Source organism: Pelophylax lessonae (genome assembly GCF_965119305.1).
Source record: "Pelophylax lessonae genome assembly, chromosome: 12".
Classification (NCBI taxonomy): Eukaryota; Metazoa; Chordata; class Amphibia; order Anura; family Ranidae; genus Pelophylax; species Pelophylax lessonae.
Genome location: NC_138779.1, coordinates 50771969 through 50791653, shown reverse-complemented (window position 1 = coordinate 50791653; position 19685 = coordinate 50771969). Strand labels below are relative to the sequence as shown.

The 19685-nt window shown below is 40.6% G+C and overlaps 1 protein-coding gene across 4 annotated transcripts in view; it reads right to left on the bottom strand.

The window, feature by feature from the left end:
• The window catches only part of KIRREL3 (kirre like nephrin family adhesion molecule 3), a 1274477-nt gene that overhangs the window by 424687 nt on the left and 830105 nt on the right, over positions 1 to 19685 (bottom strand). The window lies entirely within an intron of this gene.

Sequence of the window (19685 nt, the reverse complement as noted above, 5' to 3'; positions counted from 1 at the left end):
TCCATGGCCAGGTGTGTGTTATTCCCTCATTATTCCATTCACAAGGAGCAGATAAAAGGTCCAGAGTTCATTTCAAGTGTGCTATTTGCATTTGGAATCTGTTGCTGTCAACTCTCAATATGGGATCCAAAGAGCTGTCACTATCAGTGAAGCAAGCCATCATATGGCTGAAAAAACAAAACAAACCCATCAGAGAGATAGCAAAACATTAGGTGTGGCCAAATTAACTGTTTGGAACATCCTTAAAAAGAAAGAACGCACCAGTGAGCTCAGCAATACCAAAAGACCCGAAAGACCACGGAAAACAACTGTGGTGGATGACCGAAGAATTCTTTCCCTGGTGAAAACACCTTTCACAACAGTTGGCCAGATCAAGAAAACTCTCCAGGAGGTAGGTGTATGTGTGTCAAAGTCAACAATCAAGAGAAGACTTCACCAGAGTGAATACAGAGGGTTCACCACAAGATGTAAACCATTGGTGAGCCTCAAAAACAGGAAGGCCAGATCGGAGTTTGCCAAACAACATCTAAAAAAGCCTTCACAGTTCTGAAACACCATCCTATGGACAGATGAGACCAAGATAAATTGTACCAGAGTGATGGGAAGAGAAGATTATGGAGAAGGAAAGGAACTGCTCATGATCCAAAGCATACAACCTCATCAGTGAAGCATGGTGGTGGTAGTGTCATGGCGTGGTCATGTAGGGCTGCCAATGGAACTGGTTCTCTTGTATTTATTGATGATGTGACTGCTGACAAAAGCAGCAGGAGGAATTCTGAAGTGTTTCGGGCAATATTATCTGCTCATATTCAGCCAAATGCTTCAGAACTCATTGGACGGCGCTTCACAGTGCAGATGGACAGTGACCCAAAGCATACTGCGAAAGCAACCAGAGTTTTTTAAGGGAAAGAAGTGGAATTTTATGCAATGGTCAAGTCAATCACCTGACCTGAATCCGATTGAGCATGCATTTCACTTGCTGAAGACAAAACTGAAGGGAAAATGCCCCAAGAACGAGCAGGAACTGAAGACAGTTGCAGTAGAGGCCTGGCAGAGCATCACCTGGGATGAAACCCAGCGTCTGGTGATGTCTATGCATTCCAGACTTCAGGCTGTAGTTGACTGCAAAGGATTTACAACCAAGTATTAAAAAGTGAAAGTTTGATTTATGATTGTTAATCTGTCCCATTACTTTTGGTCCCTTAAAAAGTGGGAGGCACATATACAAACTGTTGTAATTCCTACACTGTTCACCTGATTTGGATGTAAATACCCTCAAATTAAAGCTGAAAGTCTGCAGTTAAAGCACATCTTGTTTGTTACATTTCAAATCCATTGTGGTGGTGTATAGAGCCAAAAAGATTAGAATTGTGTCGATGTCCCAATATTTATGGACCTGACTGTATATATACATAATATTAAATGTCCAAGATCAAAAATTAATTAAAAATAAAAAAGTCCATCATTATTGGTGATTTCTTATTTGAATATTACACTTCCATTATAATTAAAGTTCTGTGGTGCCAAGTGCTGTAAACAAAATTGGTGCAATCCGTGCTCCCCTCCTATGTGCCCACTCACTCACCAACTACCATAGACTCCCATAACAGAAGTCATGTGTGCTTTGCAAATCATATCATGTCATCATATCATCAGATGCTGGGATAAGTAATCCTCCAATGAGGCTCCTTCTTTGTAGCTAAAGATTTCCTTCATGTATAGTATAATGTCAGAAAAGAGGAAGAGTATATAGCGTAATTACATTAATTAAAATGGTAATAAAAGCACAATAATCCACCCACTTTGTACACAACAAAACAAGCATAAAACCGGAAGTACGTCGCCACTTGCGTGTCGCCAACCAGATCTAACGTCACTACCTGTAGTAACCTGATGCGTTTCCTCCCTCCCACAGGACGTTATTAAAGGCTATCAAAGGCTATCACCATGACAGCAAGTGAGGGGAAATGTCTCAGAGTCCCTGATATCAGTAAAAACCTGACAGTGGTTCCCCTACTTCATCCAAATAAAAAAATAAAAAATTGGCTGGATATACAATATAAATCAATCAATTGCATCTGATGAGCAATGTAAGTATGTAACAGGGATAACAAAAAGGAACAGTCATGTGTCTAGACATTCCTTCCATCTCGTTTTGAAAGCCAAACTTCACAGAAAAGTAAAAACTATGTTAAATGTTAATTTTTGCCTTGAGTATCAGGAAAAAGGACTTTGACTTAGCCCATTCCTCTCTCCTGCAGGCTCCTCCTTTCATGTAACCAAGTCCCCCAAAGCCTCCTCTCCAAGAAGCTCCAGCTGGTTGTCACAGATCTGATGTCTTACAATGCAGGACCAATAGTCTTACATAGTAATTAAGGAAGCCAAGGGCCCACCTGCAAGCTGGAGCATTGGAAAGAAGAGGTAAGCACCGATGGCTAGGGGAGAGAGATATTAATAAAAGTATTTTTTATTGGTGCCATAAGCAACAATTTGCATTATACACTTGCAGTGTTGGGGGGAGCCCTACTGCAAGGGTAGATTTGTTTTCCCTGGAGTTAAGATTTAAGGTCCATGGACTGCAGAAATTCAGCGTGCTCTTCAGAGTTCCAGCTTGAGGGATAAAAAGAAAGGATGACCTTTCCTTCTCATAACATATTATCTGTCATATTTCGGAGCAAATAGTGTTGTAAACACATAAAAAAGAATACGTTTCCAGCAGATTACCACCAACAGAGACTGTGGGTTGGGTTAGCAAACTGCAGTAATCTTGTCTTTGTGAAAACCAAAGCAGGCAGGTCTTTCTCCCTTTTAACCACTTTACCACCGGAGGATTTTGCTGTCTTACGTCCAGGCCACTTTTTGCGATTCGGCGCTGTGTGAATTTAACTGACAATTGCACGGTCGTGCGATGCCGTACCCAAACAAAATTTACGTCCTTTTTTTCCCACAAACAGAGCTTTCTTTTGGTGGTATTTGATCACCTGTGCAATTTTTACTTTTTGCGCTATAAACAAAAAAGTGCGTTTATTTTGAAAAAATAAAATATTTTTAACATTTTTTTATATGAAATTCCCCCCCCCAAAAAAATGTAAAATTCAAAATGCTTTTAAATTTTTGGCCAATTTGTTTTCTGCTACCTATGTTTGGTAAAAAAAAATCACAATAAGCGTATTTTGATTGGTTTGCGCAAAAGTTATTGCGTTTACTAACTAAGGGAAAGATTTCTGTCATTTTTGGTGTTTTATTTTTTTAACGAGTAATGACGGCGATCTTGCTTTTTGTTTTGCGGGACTGCGACATTGCGGCGGACAGATCAGACCCTTGACTGACATTTTTGACACTTTTGGGGTTACCAGTGACATTACTGCAGTAATCAGTGCTATACATATGCACTGTTACTGTAAAAATGACACTGGCAGGGAAGGGGTTAATTTTATTGGAGAGGGAGGGGTTAATGTATGCCTGGTGGTTACTGACGTGTGTGGGGGGAGGTGACTGAGTGAGTCAGGGACAGATCGCATGTTCAGCTATGCTGAACACTGCAATCTGTCACTCCCTGTCACTTAGGAGATCTGCCCGCTCTGTTTACACAGGCGGGCGGATCTCCAAACTAGATTCCCCGACGATCGGGGAAGAGCAGCGGCGATCGCCGCCGCTCCTCCCCTGCCCCGACTCCCGCTGTGAATGAATACAGCGGGAGCGCGCCTCCGGCGGCGCGCTAGCGCCGCCTACAGGGGGAGACGTACTACGTCGCTGGACGATAACGAACCACTTTGCCGCAGTAGAGCTTGAGTAAACGGTCGGCAAGTGGTTAAAATGTCAAGAATGTATTTTTTTTTTTTTCATTTTGATTGGCACCTGGCAAGTATCTCCACCATTACTTCCTGCTACTTTTACTCAATAAAATCAATCTCTAAAGTGGTAAGTGGCATTCCAAGACTTTAGCCCTGAAGTGGCAGCCTCCAGCCCCACAATTCAGGTACCCTCCATTTATTCCCATGAAACAGAGATTAACATTTAAAGGGGGGTGACTTCAACCACCGAGGCATCGTTCACATACTGTATGGGGTAAAGTAGATGTTCTAGCCCCCCAAGCAGTGGAGCCCTGTAAATTATTACACTTACCCATATGAGCAGCTAGAAATGCAATCAAAGCTGAAAGTTTCTTTCTGAAACTCAAGCAAAAGTTTGAAGTGGAGGTTTTATTTAATCAAATTTGGCCACTTGCGGCTTCATTTCATATTGCAATGTGTTAATTTTCACAGGAGGAGTGCTGAACATTACATCCCGACCTCAAGTGCTTTATAGTCGGGTGCTACGGGGGCCTTAGCTCTCTATCTGAACAATGCCCAGCCGCCGCGTCTTGAGGTAGCTAAATCCCTACGTGGTAACCCAGCCTAATCCTCCTGTTCTCAGACTCTATTTATTCTCCTCTCTGAAAGCTTTCATTTACCTTCACATAAAAATACACTTTATAAATACTCAAAATACTCAGTCTATTTTGTGGCATGATTAAATTAAGGAAAGGTACATGGTGTTCAGCCAGGATGGATCATGGCTTTTGAGTTTAATCATTTCAGGCATAGTTCAACTATTTTAAAAATACATTTTTTTAGCATAGGTTAAAGAGTATCTGTCGCAAGAGAAATGCACAGGCTGCTCTTACTGACCTCCTTGTGAAAATGCTCGTTCCCTGGCTTTACCTGCTTTCAGTGCTTTCTGAGTCACCCAAAAACAAGCATGCAGCTAGTAGTTTCATAAGGAGGTCAGTAAAAATAGCCTGTTGACAGAGTTTGTGGTGCTCTGCATATTTAAGCCAAACCCAAAACCAGAAATGTAATATATTGCAACTTATCAAACCTTAAATGTGGTGACTGCAATAGTTTTATTTTTTTTTTAGGCTTTTTTCCTTTATTTTCACCTAGTGATCTGGCCAACAACATAAGTGTCTCTACTCTGGATGCAGAAGCAATATAGACACCCTTGGACAGCAGCATTGTCAGTCAGAGGAGATGGTGTTGTTAGATGCACTTCATATTTAGCTGGACTTGGCTGACAATTTAAATCTAAACTCTAGAAAACACTTTTTAATGATTTTACATAAATGAGCGGACCAGTGTAAGCACCCCTGTCAATGTTAAATGGTTTGTCTCAACCCTATAATTGCCACTTTTGCTGGACAGCTTGTTCTGTTAAAAGAAGTTTAAAAATAACAGACTTACTGGCTAGACCACCAGGTGAAAATAATGGGGGAAAAATCCTAAAAATATAAAAACGAATGCAGCCAATTACGTCTAAGAATTGGTAAGCTGCAATATAACCATGCATTACCATAGCAATACAAAGCTTTAAAATATGCACCCAACTCAAACATGAAGATGTCCATACTACATGTTGAGTGACTTTAGATATTTACTACTCTTTTGTAGTTGGCTGTGTCACTCTTTAAATACCAGTAGCCATTTTAGTGACAAAAAACAGTGTTCCCATGTTCCAAGCACTGCGTGTTGGACTTCTGGTGACCATACACTATACAATCTGATAGTACAATTTCTTTCAGATCTATCAACAACTAGTAGTATGGGGGTCTGCCTGATTAGATACTAATATACAAAGGGGGGTTTAGGTTTGTTATTTATTATATAGTTTTGTAAAGCTTAACCACTTTACCACCGGAGGATTTTGCTGTCTTATGTCTGGGCCACTTTTTGCGATTCGGCACTGTGCGACTTTAACTGACAATTGCGCGGTCATGCAACGCTGTACCCAAACAAAATTTATGTCCTTTTTTCCCACAAACAGTGCTTTCTTTTGGTGGTATTTGATCACCTGTGCGATTTTTACTTTTTGCGCTATAAACAAAAAAAGAGCGACAATTTTGAAAAAATAACAATATTTTTCAAATTTTAAATCTTTTATCAAATTCCCCCCCAAAAAAAATTAAAAATCAAAATTTTTTAACATTTTAGGCCACTTTGTTTTCTGCTACATATTTTTGGTTAAAAAAATCACAATAAGCGTATTTTGATTGGTTTGCGCAAAAGTTATTGCGTTTACTAACTAAGGGAAAGATTTCTGTAGTTTTTGGTGTTTTTTTTTTAACGAGTAATGGCAGCGATCTGCGATTTTTTTTTGCGGGACTGTGACATTGCGGCGGACAGATTGGACCCTTGACTGACATTTTTGACACTTTTGGGGTTACCAGTGACATTACTACAGTAATCCGTGCTATAAATATGCACTGTTACTGTAAAAATTACACTGGCAGGGAAGGGGTTAATTTTATTGGAGAGGGAGGGGTTAATGTATGCCTGGTGCTTACTGACGTGTGTGGGGGAGGTGACTGAGTGACACAAGGACAGATCGCAGGTTCAGCTATGCTGAACCCTGCAATCTGACCCTGCCTGTCACTTAGGAGATCCGCCCGCTTTGGTTACACAAGCGGGCGGATCTCCAGACTCGATTCCCCGACGATCGGGGAAGAACGGCGGTGATAACCGCTGCTCTTCCCCTGGCCCGACTCCCGATGTGACTGAATACAGCGGGAGCGAGCCTCCAGCGGCGTGCGCGCGCCGCCGAGAAGGGGGAGTGTCTGCCGACGTAAGTCTACGTCGTTAGACCTACAAGAGCCACTTTGCCGTAGTAGAGCTCTAGTGAGCAGCGGTAAAGTGGTTAAGAAGTGATGGTACAGGCCTGTCTTGAAACTCAGAGAAATAGCTGCTAAGCCATAGAAACAGTGTATTTGCAATATGAACATACTGTATGTTGTTATTACTGTAATATTTACCTAGAAGCAATTCTTAGGCTCCGTTCACATTATAGCGTATGGATCACGGGCAGAACCGCCGCGGTTCCGCCCGCGATCGGGAGATTATTGCAAATCGCGGGACGCCTGTGCGTTGCCCGTTGATTTGCAATAGACCCCCAAACGCTGAGCGATGTTGCCGTGATTTCCGCCTGCTGAAACGCAGTAACATCGCGCAAAAAAAATCGCGGGACGCAATACGATCCAAAGAAGCTCTTGTACTTTTTTGGTCGTATTGCGTCCCGCGATTTTTTTTTGCGCGATGTTACCGCGATTCGGCAGGCGGAAATCGCGGCAACATCGCTCAGCGTTTGGGGGTCTATTGCAAATCGACGGGCAACGCACAGGCGGGCGGAACCGCGGCGGTTCTGCCCGTGATCCATACGCTATAATGTGAACGGAGCCTTACAACAAAGTCTTTATTTACTGTTCTGTGTTTTGATTTTTGAAGATTTTATGAACACATTTGTACGTGCACCTTCTACTGGTTGGCTGCAACAAACATTAGATTCTTCTCTAGGTCACTTTCAGGTGCATCTCAAAAAATTTGAATATCATCAAAAAGTTAATTTATTTCAGTAATTGAATTCCAAAAGTGAAACTCATATATTATATAGATTGATTACACACAGAGTGATTTATTTCAAGCATTTCTTTCTTTTAATTTTGATGAATATGGCTTGCAGCTAGTGAAAACCCAAAATTCAGTTTTTCAGAAAATTAAAATATTACATAAGACCAATAAAAAAAAAAAAAAAAGGATTTTTAATACAGAAATGTTGGCTTACTGAAAAGTATGTCCATGTATGGTATAGTATGCACTCAATACTTGGTCGTGGCTCCTTTTGCATGAATTACTGCATCAATGTGGCGTGGCATGGAGGCGATCAGCCTGTGGCACTGCTGAGGTGTTATTGAAGCCCAGGTTGCTTTGATAGCGGCCTTCAGCTCATCTGCATTTTTGTTGTTACTTATCTTCCTCTTGACAATACCCCACAGATTCTCTATAGGGTTTAGGTCAAGTGAGCTTGCTGGTCAATCAAGCACAGTGATATCATGATCATTAAATCAGGTATTGGTACTTTTGGCAGTGTGGACAGGTGCCAAGTCCTGCTGGAAAATGAAATCAGTGTCTCCATAAAGCTGGTCAGCAGAGGGAAACATGAAGTGCTCTAGAATTTCCTGGTAGAGGGCTTTGCTGACTTTGGACTTGATAAAACACAGTGGACCAGCACCCGCTGATGACCTGGCTCCCCAAATCATCACTGACTTTGGAAACTTCACATAGATGAGAGACACCAGACTAAACAATGCAGACGAGCTGAAGGCAGCTATTAAAACAACGACCATAGCACCTCAACAGTGCCACAGGCTGATCACCTCCATGCCATGCCGCATTGATGTAGTAATTCATGTAAAAGGATCCCTGATCAAGTATTGAGTGCATAGTATACTGTACATGGACATACTTTTTAGTAAGCCAACATTTCTGTATTAACCAGTTCCGAACAGCCCCACGTACATTTACTGCAGCAGGGTGGTCCTGGCTGCACAAAATCATGTACAGGTACGTGCTTCGTGATCACGGGCAGGGGGGCGCATGCGCGCCGTCCATGTGTCAATCTGATTCGGTTCCAATGGAAGAACCACCTGTGCCTGTGTAATGTAAACACAGGCACAGGAAATTCTGAAATCTGCCCTCCTAGAGCCCTTTTCGGTTCCAGCAAGTAAGTAGAGAGCTTCAGACAGTGAGTACACAAGCACTACACTGACACCAGTAAACATAGGCAAATATTTTACCCCTGATCACCCCCCAGTTAACCCTTTCACTACCTGTCAGAGTGTCACTATATACAGTGTACAGATAATTTACTGATCACTGTATTGGTGTCAATGGTGACACCAATTAGCATCAGTCGAAGTAAGCGGTAGTTAGTGTCAGTCCCAGATAAGTTTAGTGTACCTGCCATATATTCGCTAATAAAGGTTTAAACCCCTGATCGCTCCCCAATTAACCCTTTCACTCCCTGTCACTATGTAATTAGTAAAGTGTTTTTTTCTGATCACTATATTAGTGTCCTGGGTGATGCCAGTTAGCGTCAGCATCAGCGTCAGTTAGGGTCAATCCCAAACAGCATCAGATTTTACCCTTTGATTGCCAGTAGCACTAACACACACACACACTATATACCTCCATTACTACTATATTGTCTGAACAGCTCAATATCTTTGATCTGATCAGAACTATACTAGCGTCCCCAATAGTTTAGTGTTCTCAAAAACACGGCATTAGCAGGATCAGCCCTGACACCAGTGAGCACCTGCGTTTAGCCCCTCCCAAACAAGTGCAGTATCAGCAGTTCACTGTCACTTCTCATACACAGCACACAAAATCGCAGCATTAGCAGAGTCAGGCCTGATCTCTGCTAGCACTAGCAGTTAATTATTTTGTAGCCGTTCAAACAGTCCTCGACAACCAGATGTTTTTTTTACCTATGAGTCATGCCAGGTTTCTGTAAATTTAGTGGCCAAAATGTCAAACGAAAGGTGAAGAGGCCTACAGGATACTGAGCATGACAGTTGAGAGCGATGGATAGTCCTCACTGTCAGAATCAGGCTCACTATACAAACCTGTGAAGAGCAGCTGCACCTTGACAGATAGCTCTGATGACTGAGTAGTGGTCCCTGCTAAGGGCAGGTGTACCCGACCCCATAATTCTGTTGCTGAGGTGCAACAACCGAATGATTCTCGTATGCAGCAGAGTGCCGGTACTCGTGCCACTCAACCTTCTGGTGAATTGGCGAGCACCAGCGGCCTAGGAACACCCTGGTCGTTGACAAGCCAGCACCCCAGTATCACTTGGTGACGTGGCCAGTTCCATAAGTGCAGTTCAAACTGGTGCGGTTGCTAGCACCAGCAAGCCACCAAGAATTCAAATGCAGGCCAGTATAGCCCATAATGTCCTTCGTGATGCACTTGCAAAACCTGATTGGCAGCCCACAGACTCTGCAGTGCCTGTACTTCCCCCATTCTCTGGCCAACCCAGAATTCAGGTAAAAACAGCTGATTTTACTCCCCTTGATTTTTTTGAGCTGTTTTTCTCGGAAGATCTGTACAGGACTATCGTGGACCAAAGCAATTTGTATGCTAATCAATTTATCACTGCAAACCCAAATGTAACCCTTCCCAGACTATTTGGCTGCAAACCTATAATGGTTCCCGAATGTAAGACCTTTCTGTGCCTATCCCTCAACATGGGCATTACTAAAAAGAGTCAGTTGTGGTCATATTGGTCCACTGACCCAAATCATCATATGCCTGTGTTCTCTGCTGCCATAGCCAGGGCTAGATACAAGCAAATATTGCGGTGCATGAACTTCAAAGACATTGAACTCTGTTGTCCCAAAAATTTGCAGCCTTGTTTTTCCCCCAACAAGATGTCTGCGTTAATGAGTCCCTGATTACGTTTTCTGGCTGCCTTGCTTTCAAACAGTTTCTTCCCTCCCCGGCACTTGCCAGATTTGGGGTCAAGATGTATAAGCTCTGTGACAGGGCAACAGGCTATACATGTAGTTTCCAGGTTTACGAGGGAAAAGATAGCAGCATGGAGCCCCCCAACTGCCCAGACCACATAGGGAGCAGCGGCAAGATTGTTTGGGACCTGGTGTCACCCTTATTCGGAAAGGGGTACCATTTATATATGGACAATTTCTACACAAGCGTGCCACTTTTTAGACACCTCTTTCAATTAGGAATTGGCGCATGTGGCACCATTCAATCTAATCGCCGGGGCTTCACCCAACAGCTTGTAAATGCCCCATTTAGTCAGGGGGAGAGAGCCTGCTTGAGATGCAATGAATTGATTGCAGTGAGATGGAAGGACGAATGGTACGTTTCATGCAGATACGGCAATCTAAATTACAATGGCGACTGGTGTTGTTGTTGAAAAGCCCCTCTGTGTGCACGACTACAACTGTGAAATGGGAGGAGTGGACTTCAACGACGTACTTAGTTGCCCATAAGGCCAGACGCTGGTACAAAAAACATCTGTATACGTATTTCAATTGGCTCTTTTCAATGCTTATGTACTATACAAAGCATCAGGAATAAATGGATCCTTCCTAAAATTCCAGGAAGAGATCATCACAGCCCTTCTGTATCCAGAAGGTGCTGTGGCCCAATTTCCCAATCAAGATGCAGTGAGCCGGCGGCATGAGAGGCATTTTCCTGATGTCCTCCCTGGTACCCCTACCTAAAGAGCACCCCCAAAGAAGATGTTTTGTCTAAAGAAAATGTGGATATAGGCGTGACACCAGCTATTTTTGTCCCTCCTATCCTGGCGAACCTGGTCTCTGCATCGGTCACTGTTTCCGTCGCTACCACCAGTGTTAATTTTGGCAGCAAGTTTCGATTTAGTTTTAGTTATAGTCTTGACTAAAATGCCATTATAGTTTTAGTCGTATTTTAGTCTCTTGACTAAAATGCTGTTTTAGTTTTAGTCGTATTTTAGCCATCTGAATTGTTTTTGTTTTAGTCATATTTTAGTCGACTAACATCTCCAGTACATTTTAGTCAACTAAAATCTCATACCTTTTAGTCAACTACAAATTGAATAGGTTTAGGTTAATTGTAATGCATTATTTAAACATTTCTCTAGAATTTACAAACAAATTATACTCCTGGAGTAAAAATCTAATAATATGTTATTATTTATGATATTAAGGTTTGGACACGCACTACAGACATAGATTTAGCCATTGTGATATAAGTCTTTATAAATAAACCAAATTTCATAAACAAACAAAAATATTGTTTTTTTAAAAAACAGTGCAACTTTAAAATACAAAAAAAAAAGGAAAAAACTGTAAACTCTATTGGCTGTATTGTCCTCTCACATATTACCTGAATATATTACCAACATTAAATATTAAGAAAAAATATAAAAAAAGCCTTTTTCTTCATTTTCTCTTTCAGCAGCTTAGTAGATGTCCCTTGCTTATGCTTATGCGGTAGTGCAATACATGTTTAAACTTTAATGTGCTATTATTATTAATTGTTAATTTTGATTCAATTTTCGATTGAGTTTTAGCCATAGACTTTTGACTAAAATGTAATTTTAGTTTTAGTTGTATTTTCATCCTATGATGACTAAAATGCCATTTTAGTTTTAGTCGTATTTTAGTCATCTGAATTGCTTCAGTTATAGTCACATTTTAATCGACTAAAATAGTGTTAATTTAGTCAACAAGAATATTTTAGTCAACAAAATTTACACTGGCTTCCACACACTACTGGAGTATTAGTATAGGTACAGCACAGTTTTGGGCACACTTTCACACAGGGTCTCGAAAAATGTTAGATGGCTATCACATTTTGAGAGACGCTAACCTGGAATGTTTATAGTTACAATAAAATTGTAAAAAAAGACAAAAAAACCCACACAAAAATAAAAAAAATAGTTGTTTTATTGTTTTTACTGTTTTACTGTATGTTATGCTATACAGAAATGTTTCATTTGTTACTGTGTTTTATTGTTAACCATTGTTTGCTTTGCAGTTAAACTATTCAACTGCAGCACTGATTTGTTTATTTTGACAGCAACAGGGTTTTCTCTCACAATATGTAAAATCAGCGACTCCAGCGCTGTAGGAGGTGATTTCACAACCACAGTTAAAAAAAAAGTATATATGGCGAAGCATAGGGGCCGGGGTGGACATAAGGGCGGATTGCTTCGCCATATATTTTTTACTCTTTTTTTGGCACAGATTGCAATTAAAAAAAAAGTTATTTTATTGAGTTAATGTTTTATTGATACTGTGTTTTATTGTTAACTGTTGTTTCCTTTGCAGGTACACCATTCCGCTGCAGCACTGATTTGATTATTTTGATAGGAACAGGGTTTGCTCTCACGATACATAAATCCGTGACTCCAGTGCTGTAGGAGATGATTTCACCACTGCAGTTAAAAAAATATATGCCAAAGCATAGGGGATTGGGAGGAAACAGAGGGCCGATCTCACCTATGCTTCGGCATATATTTTTATTCACTTTTCTTTTCAGAGATTTCTTCATCCACATCAATTAAAAAAGAACAGTGCATGTATGCCCATCATTAGAAGTGGGTAGATGCAGGGCGGTATTCTAATCTTGGGCATACCACCGATTGATCAATGTGAATGCAGGAATCTGTTAGGTTCTCTTTTTTTCATTCAGCCCACAGTCTCCAGTATATGCCCAACAAGGACCAACAACATACTGGTATGTTGCTGGATTTTGAATGGTTATAACAGAATGATGCCTGCAGGTTTGGACATCATCTTGGTATTGTTTATTTCAGCCGGTGGTCGGCTTTCATATAAAAGCAATCCTAGAGGCTAATTAGCTGCTGGACTGCTTTTACAAGCAGTGCGAGGGGACACCCCCCCTCCCTCACCTTCCATGGTTTTCTCGGGCTCTCCTGTCCCACCAGCGAACCCGAGAATGCAGCTGGTGGTTCTGCCAGCTGACCATAGAGCTGATTGGAGACCAGAATGGCTCCAATCATCTCTATGGCCTAAGAAACCAAAAGCTATGAGCTTTTCATGCTTCAGTTTAGCCAGATATAAACAGCACCATTGGGGAAGCATCTTATAACACCAATCTTGGTGTGGTCAGATGCTTTAAAGGCAGAAGAAAGATCTAAAGTCTAAAAGACCCCACATTTTTCAAAAAAGAGTACCTGTCACTAACTCATTACCTATTGCTATCATAGGGGATGTTTTCCCTATGATTACAATTAAAAATTAAATAAAAAACAAAATGAAAGGGACAATGAAAAAATAAAATAAAAAAAGCAAAATAAATAATAAAAAAAAAATTAAGCAATTGCACCATGCATGTGAGGTATCACCGCAAACGTCAGATCGAGGGAAGTGACTCTAGCAGCAGACCTCCTCTGTATATAAAGTGGTAACCTGTAAAAGCTTTTAAAGGCTTTTAAAAATGTGTGTATTTTGGCGCCACTGCATGGGCATGCGCAATTTTAAAGCATGTCATGTTTGGTATCTATGTACTCGGCATAAGATCATCTTTTATATTTTACCAAACATTTGGGCAATATAGTGTGTTTTTGAGCATTAACATTTTTCCAAAACAATGGCGTTTGGAAAATCGCTGCATAAATACTGTGTGAAAATAAACATTGCAGCACCCACCGTTTTAATCTGTAGGGCCTCTGCTTAAAAGAAATTATAATGTTTGGGGTTTCAAAGTAATTTTCTAGCAAAAAAAAAATAATTAAAAAAAATGTTATCAAGTGGTTAGAAGATTGGGTGATGTGTGGCATAACAACTGGAATAAAATGCCAGGGCAGTTCAAAACCCCCCAAATTTTGCAGCTCTCATTTGTTTTGGAAATTGAAGAAAGAAAAAGAAAAGTAACATTTTTTCTTTTTTTTTTCTTTTTTCAACTTTCAAAACTTAAAAAAAAAAAATATATATATATATATATATATATATATATATATATATATATTAATAATGTGCATACCTGTGTTTATAATAGAGTATATGGACGATGCATGTTTCATTGGGGAAAATATTCCCCAATGACAAAATTCCCACCAATCCTTCACTGGGGGAAAAGGAAAAAATGTCCATTAGTTTAAACAAGGAAATGCTTGCACAGGGCCTATTAATTCTTTTTTTAACAATAAGAGGAAAATTGAGGCTAAAGGCTTCCTTCCATTTTGCACTTATAATCATCCCCAAGGGTTTTGATCAAAAATACAATTAATACCTGCATATGTTGTTTCCTTATTGCCCGACTCAGTCAAAAAGACTTTTCCCCCCTCTATGATTGGTTTTACCAGGGGTTTGGGTCTCCTCTGTCTCGCCTCCTCTGGAGGGTTCGGTACAGTCCTCTACTTCATGGAAGGTGCAGTCCATCATATCTAAGGTACGCCTCAATAATTTTGTAATTAATAATTAAATATATAAAAAGTGTAAATTCAATTAATGTAATTATTTGTGTATCTTCATTTTGTAATTAATTTTTCTTTATTAAGTGCCGGGTCACACTTGTGCGATGCGGGAAGGCTGCGAATTCACAGCCTGTTCCCGCATCGCACCCGCACATCTGGCAGTTCACACTGCCATATGCGATACGCAGGGGGTGTCAATGAAATGTTAAGGACACCCCCAGTGCGATCTGACAGTTCACACAGGATCGGATCGCACAAGTGTGAACCACTGTGCGATCTGATCCTGATGCGGCTGAAAAAATGCCTCATGTGCGACTTTTGTGCGGGTGCAGTGCGAATTTAGCCATACAAAGTATATGGCTGAATTCGCACTGCACATCCGATCGCATGTAATGAAGGAGCACTAAAGGAGAACCGGCACTAAATGCAGAAACTCACTTGTAAAGATGTCTATAAGTCTCCTGAGGAAGCCATATCCTTATGGTGAAACATGTTGAGCTGACACTACCAGGTTTTTCTTTGTCCTTTCTTTTTCTTTTATGGTTTTAAAATTATGTGTATTTTGTAATCAATAAAATGAAAATTATTTTTATAGAAAGAAAATGATTTTTCTCCATTATTATGTTTAGATATAGCTCTATTGTGCACCTAAAAAGTCCCATTATTCCCATTTTTTCTATTTATAAATTAAGGGATGTGGTGCTTTATCAGTTACTCTCTGGCAAAAAGAAATAAAATTTTACTCCCTTTTTTTTAATTGGTCTTATGTAATATTCTAATTTTCCTTGATACTGAATTTTGGGTTTTCACTAGCTGTAAGCCATAACCATCAAAATTAAAAGAAAGAAATGCTTGAAATATATCACATATAATATAGATTAGTTTCACTTTTTGAATTAAATGACTGAATCAAATTAAGTTTTTGATGATATTCTATTTTTTTTTTTTAGATGCACCTGTATATGTGTTGCTAGGAATTTTGAAAATTGCAATTCATGTTTTACATCTATTGTCTCACATATAGAATCAAATCCAGTTTTTCTTGATCTTAGCCAAAAGGCCGAGAAGCGATAAATCCAGTTTTTCTTAACCAAGGTTACTGCAGAGGTTGCTAAGGGTTCCTTGAGCAATGAACAATGTCTGCCTCTCATGTATGTAATCACTATATTATTTATATGTATATAGCACATTCTTCCCACTGACCACTAATAAGAGAAGCACTTATTCCCCAGGCCACCAATGTAAGAAGCACTTTACCCACAGATCCAGATCACCAGGCTAATATACTGCAAGCTGTCGAGCAAGTTATTGTTGGCAGGAATTCTCTGAAACCTTGTTTCAAGGGTTCTTCTATGTTAAAAGGGTTGACAAAGGCTGAGCTAGTCACATCCTATTTCCTAAATACTAAGTGGGATGGAGGTTGCCTAAGATAGTCACAATAGCCCCAAGGGTTGTAAAAAGCCAAAAGCAGTAAACCAATCAATTAATCAAATATGGCATTTCTAGGGGCATTCTGTACATAGAGTACAGACATCAGACGTAACTGCAATTTTTCCCTGTAATTTACCTTGTAATATTTGTCAAGTGTACGTAAATCCTAACAATGAACTTCACTTATTTGCTTCTTTTTAGTCATGTAAATATGCCACTGGAAGCTTTTTGTTACATCTGTTTGAGAGGTACAAGAAAATCCCTGTTCATAATGCCAGAAGTCTAGTGAGCTAATAATCTTTTATGCTCTCTGCCTGTGCCGTTATCAGTTACATTGTTACCCGTTCTATCTGTGGATGACAGTGCCTCGGTGACTTAGGCCCTGTTCATACCTGAGCGATTTTCTGCTTGAAGCTTGTAGCTCTAAAATGCTCAACAAGCCGAATCCCAATAAATTCAATGGCCCTGTTCACATCTGAGCATTTTGTTGACTGAAGCAAAACGCCTGTCGCTCAAAAAAGTATATGATTTTCTCTTTGGCAGATTACAAGCTTTTTGGCCCCATAGACTTCAAAAGAAACGCCTGACTTGAGCGTTTTACGAGTGTTTTACAAGAGCTTTCTGCTCAAATAGCAGCTCTCCGTACCCTTAATTTCCTCTCTCTACCTAGTGCTTTCTATTGGCTAAACATAAATGCCTGAAGCTGTAAAACGCTTGTAATACACTTCTAAAACATTTTAAAAATGCTTGTAAAAAGCTTCAAAATGCTTTTAAAAAATGCCTAAAAAATGCCAGTTTGAGAGCATACCCCCTTGTGAGAGCTGTGTTTTGCCTGCACAGGATGCACAGGTGTTCCATGCATCCGCTTGAAGGCAGTCCCATTCATGTCAATTGGGATGCAGCTGCTGCACAAACACAGCATGGAAGAACTTGTAACACTTGTAGGCAGGTGCAGTCTGTACCCCCTTCTGTAGGTGGCGCTAGGCCCTAGCAGCTGTGCAGTAGGGGGAGGAAGGGGTGAGAAACCTTATTCCTCTAAAACTTCCTACTGTCGTCAAGGGAGCAGCCATTTGATTGGATGCTGATGCCCTGACTGACCCTGCAGCCATCTTGAGTCAGGGCAGTGTCTATTTAAGAAGCTGGCTCCCGAGTTCGGCACTAATTCTGTGAGTGTTGAATGTAGGGACAGGTTCCCCATCTGTTAGGGAAAGAGAGCTAGGGAGAAGTTCCAGTAGAGTAGAGACAGCTTAGGGACTATGCTTATCCTCTGATTGGAGAAGCCTCCCATTTGGGTGTGGACCAACCAAGCTGCTTTCCCTCTCCTTATTGCAGAAGCTGTCGGCATTATCCAAAGTTAACAGATATCTGCTGCAGTTTCCGTAATTAGATCCGTTTGGCTGTGCCTATGGGCCTGGTTGCCTTTGTTGGAAATTCCTGTGAATACACTTTTGTCACTTACTTTGGTCTCTGTGTGATGCCTGTTTACTGACACACCACGCTGCACCCTGCTCATACACTGAACCCAGAAATGTTTGTAAATGTATCATTGAGTTTGTGGTCTCCAATTTCTCAAACAGCCTGCGATATGTGGTCAGCTGTTGTGTAATGAAATAACAATTTATGCTCATAGTGTGTTAAAGTCTACCTAAACACACAAAATGAATGTAATACAGTCAGGTTCATAAATATTGGGACATCAACACAATTCTAATCTTTTTGGCTCTATACACCAACACTATGGATTTGAAATGAAACAAAATGTGCTTTAACTGCAGTCTTTCAGCTTTAATGTGAGGGTATTTACATCAAAATCAGGTGAACGATGTAGGAATTACAACAGTTTGTATATGTGCCTCGCAGTTTTTAAGGGACAAAAAGTAATGGGACAGATTAACAATCATAAATCAAACTTTCACTTTTTAATACTTGGTTGCAAATCCTTTGCAGTCAATTACAGCTTGAAGTCTGGAACGCATCAACATCACCAGATGCTGGGTTTCATCCCTGGTGATGCTCTGCCAGGCCTCTACTGCAACTGTCTTCAGTTCCTGCTTGTTCTTGGGGCTTTTTTCCCTTCAGTTTTGTCTTCAGCAAGTGAAATGCATGCTCAATCAGATTCAGGTCAGGTGATTGACTTGGCCATTGCATAACATTCCACTTCTTTCCCTTAAAAAACTCTTTGGTTGCTTTCGCAGTATGCTTCTGGTCACTGTCCATCTGCACTGTGAAGCGCCGTCCAATGAGTTCTGAAGCATTTGGCTGAATATGAGCAGATAATATTGCCCGAAACACTTCAGAATTCATCCTGCTGCTTTTGTCAGCAGTCACATCATCAATAAATACAAGAGAACCAGTTCCATTGGCAGCCATACATGCCCACACCATGACACTACCACCACTATGCTTCACTGATGAGGTTGTATGCTTTGGATCATAAGCAGTTCCTTTCCTACTCTTCTCTTCCCATCATTCTGGTACACATTGATCTTGGTCTCATCTGTCTATAGGATGTTGTTCCAGAACTGTGAAGGCTTTTTTTAGATGTTGTTTGGCAAACTCTAATCTGGCTTTCCTGTTTTTGAGGCTCACCAATGGTTTACATCTTGTAGGGGACCCTCTGTATTCCCTCTGGTGAAGTATTCTCTTGATTGTTGACTTTGACACACATACACCTACCTCCTGGAGAGTTTTCTTGATCTGGCCAACTGTTGTGAAGGGTGTTTTCTTCACCAGGGAAAGAATTCTTCGGTCATCCACCACAGTTGTTTTCCGTGGTCTTCCGGGTCTTTTGGTGTTGCTGAGCTCACCGGTGCATTCTTTATTTTTAAGGATGTCCCAGTTGATTTGGCCACACCTAATGTTTTTGCTATCTCTCTGAAGGGTTTGTTTTGTTTTTTTCAGCCTAATGATGGCTTGCTTTACTGATAGTGACAGCTCTTTGGATCTCATATTGAGAGTTGACAGCAACAGATTCCAAATGCAAATAGCAGACTTGAAATTAACTCTGGACTTTTATCTGCTCCTTGTAAATGGGATAATGAGGGAACAACATACACCTGGCCATGGAACAGCTGAGCAGCCAATTGTCCCATTACTTTTGGTCCCTTAAAAAGTGGGAGGCACATATACAAACTGTTGTAATTCCTACACCTTTCACCTAATTTGGATGTAAATACCGTCAAATTAAAGCTTAAAGTCTGCAGTTAAAGCACATTAATTTCAAATCCATTGTGGTGGTGTATAGAGCCAAAAAGATTAGAATTGTGTCGATGTCCCAATATTTATGGACCTGATGGTATATTGCAGCTTACTGTACATCCATGTGGGTGCCTGTCCCCAAACTCACACTGTCTGCATTCTAGGACACGCGCTCATAATTTGACATAAATGGGATTGCCTGCATGTGGATACATGGAGCACCTGTGCATCTCATGCAAGTAAACATAGCCCTCACGTGGGTGTACGGTTAAGTACACTCATGTGAACAA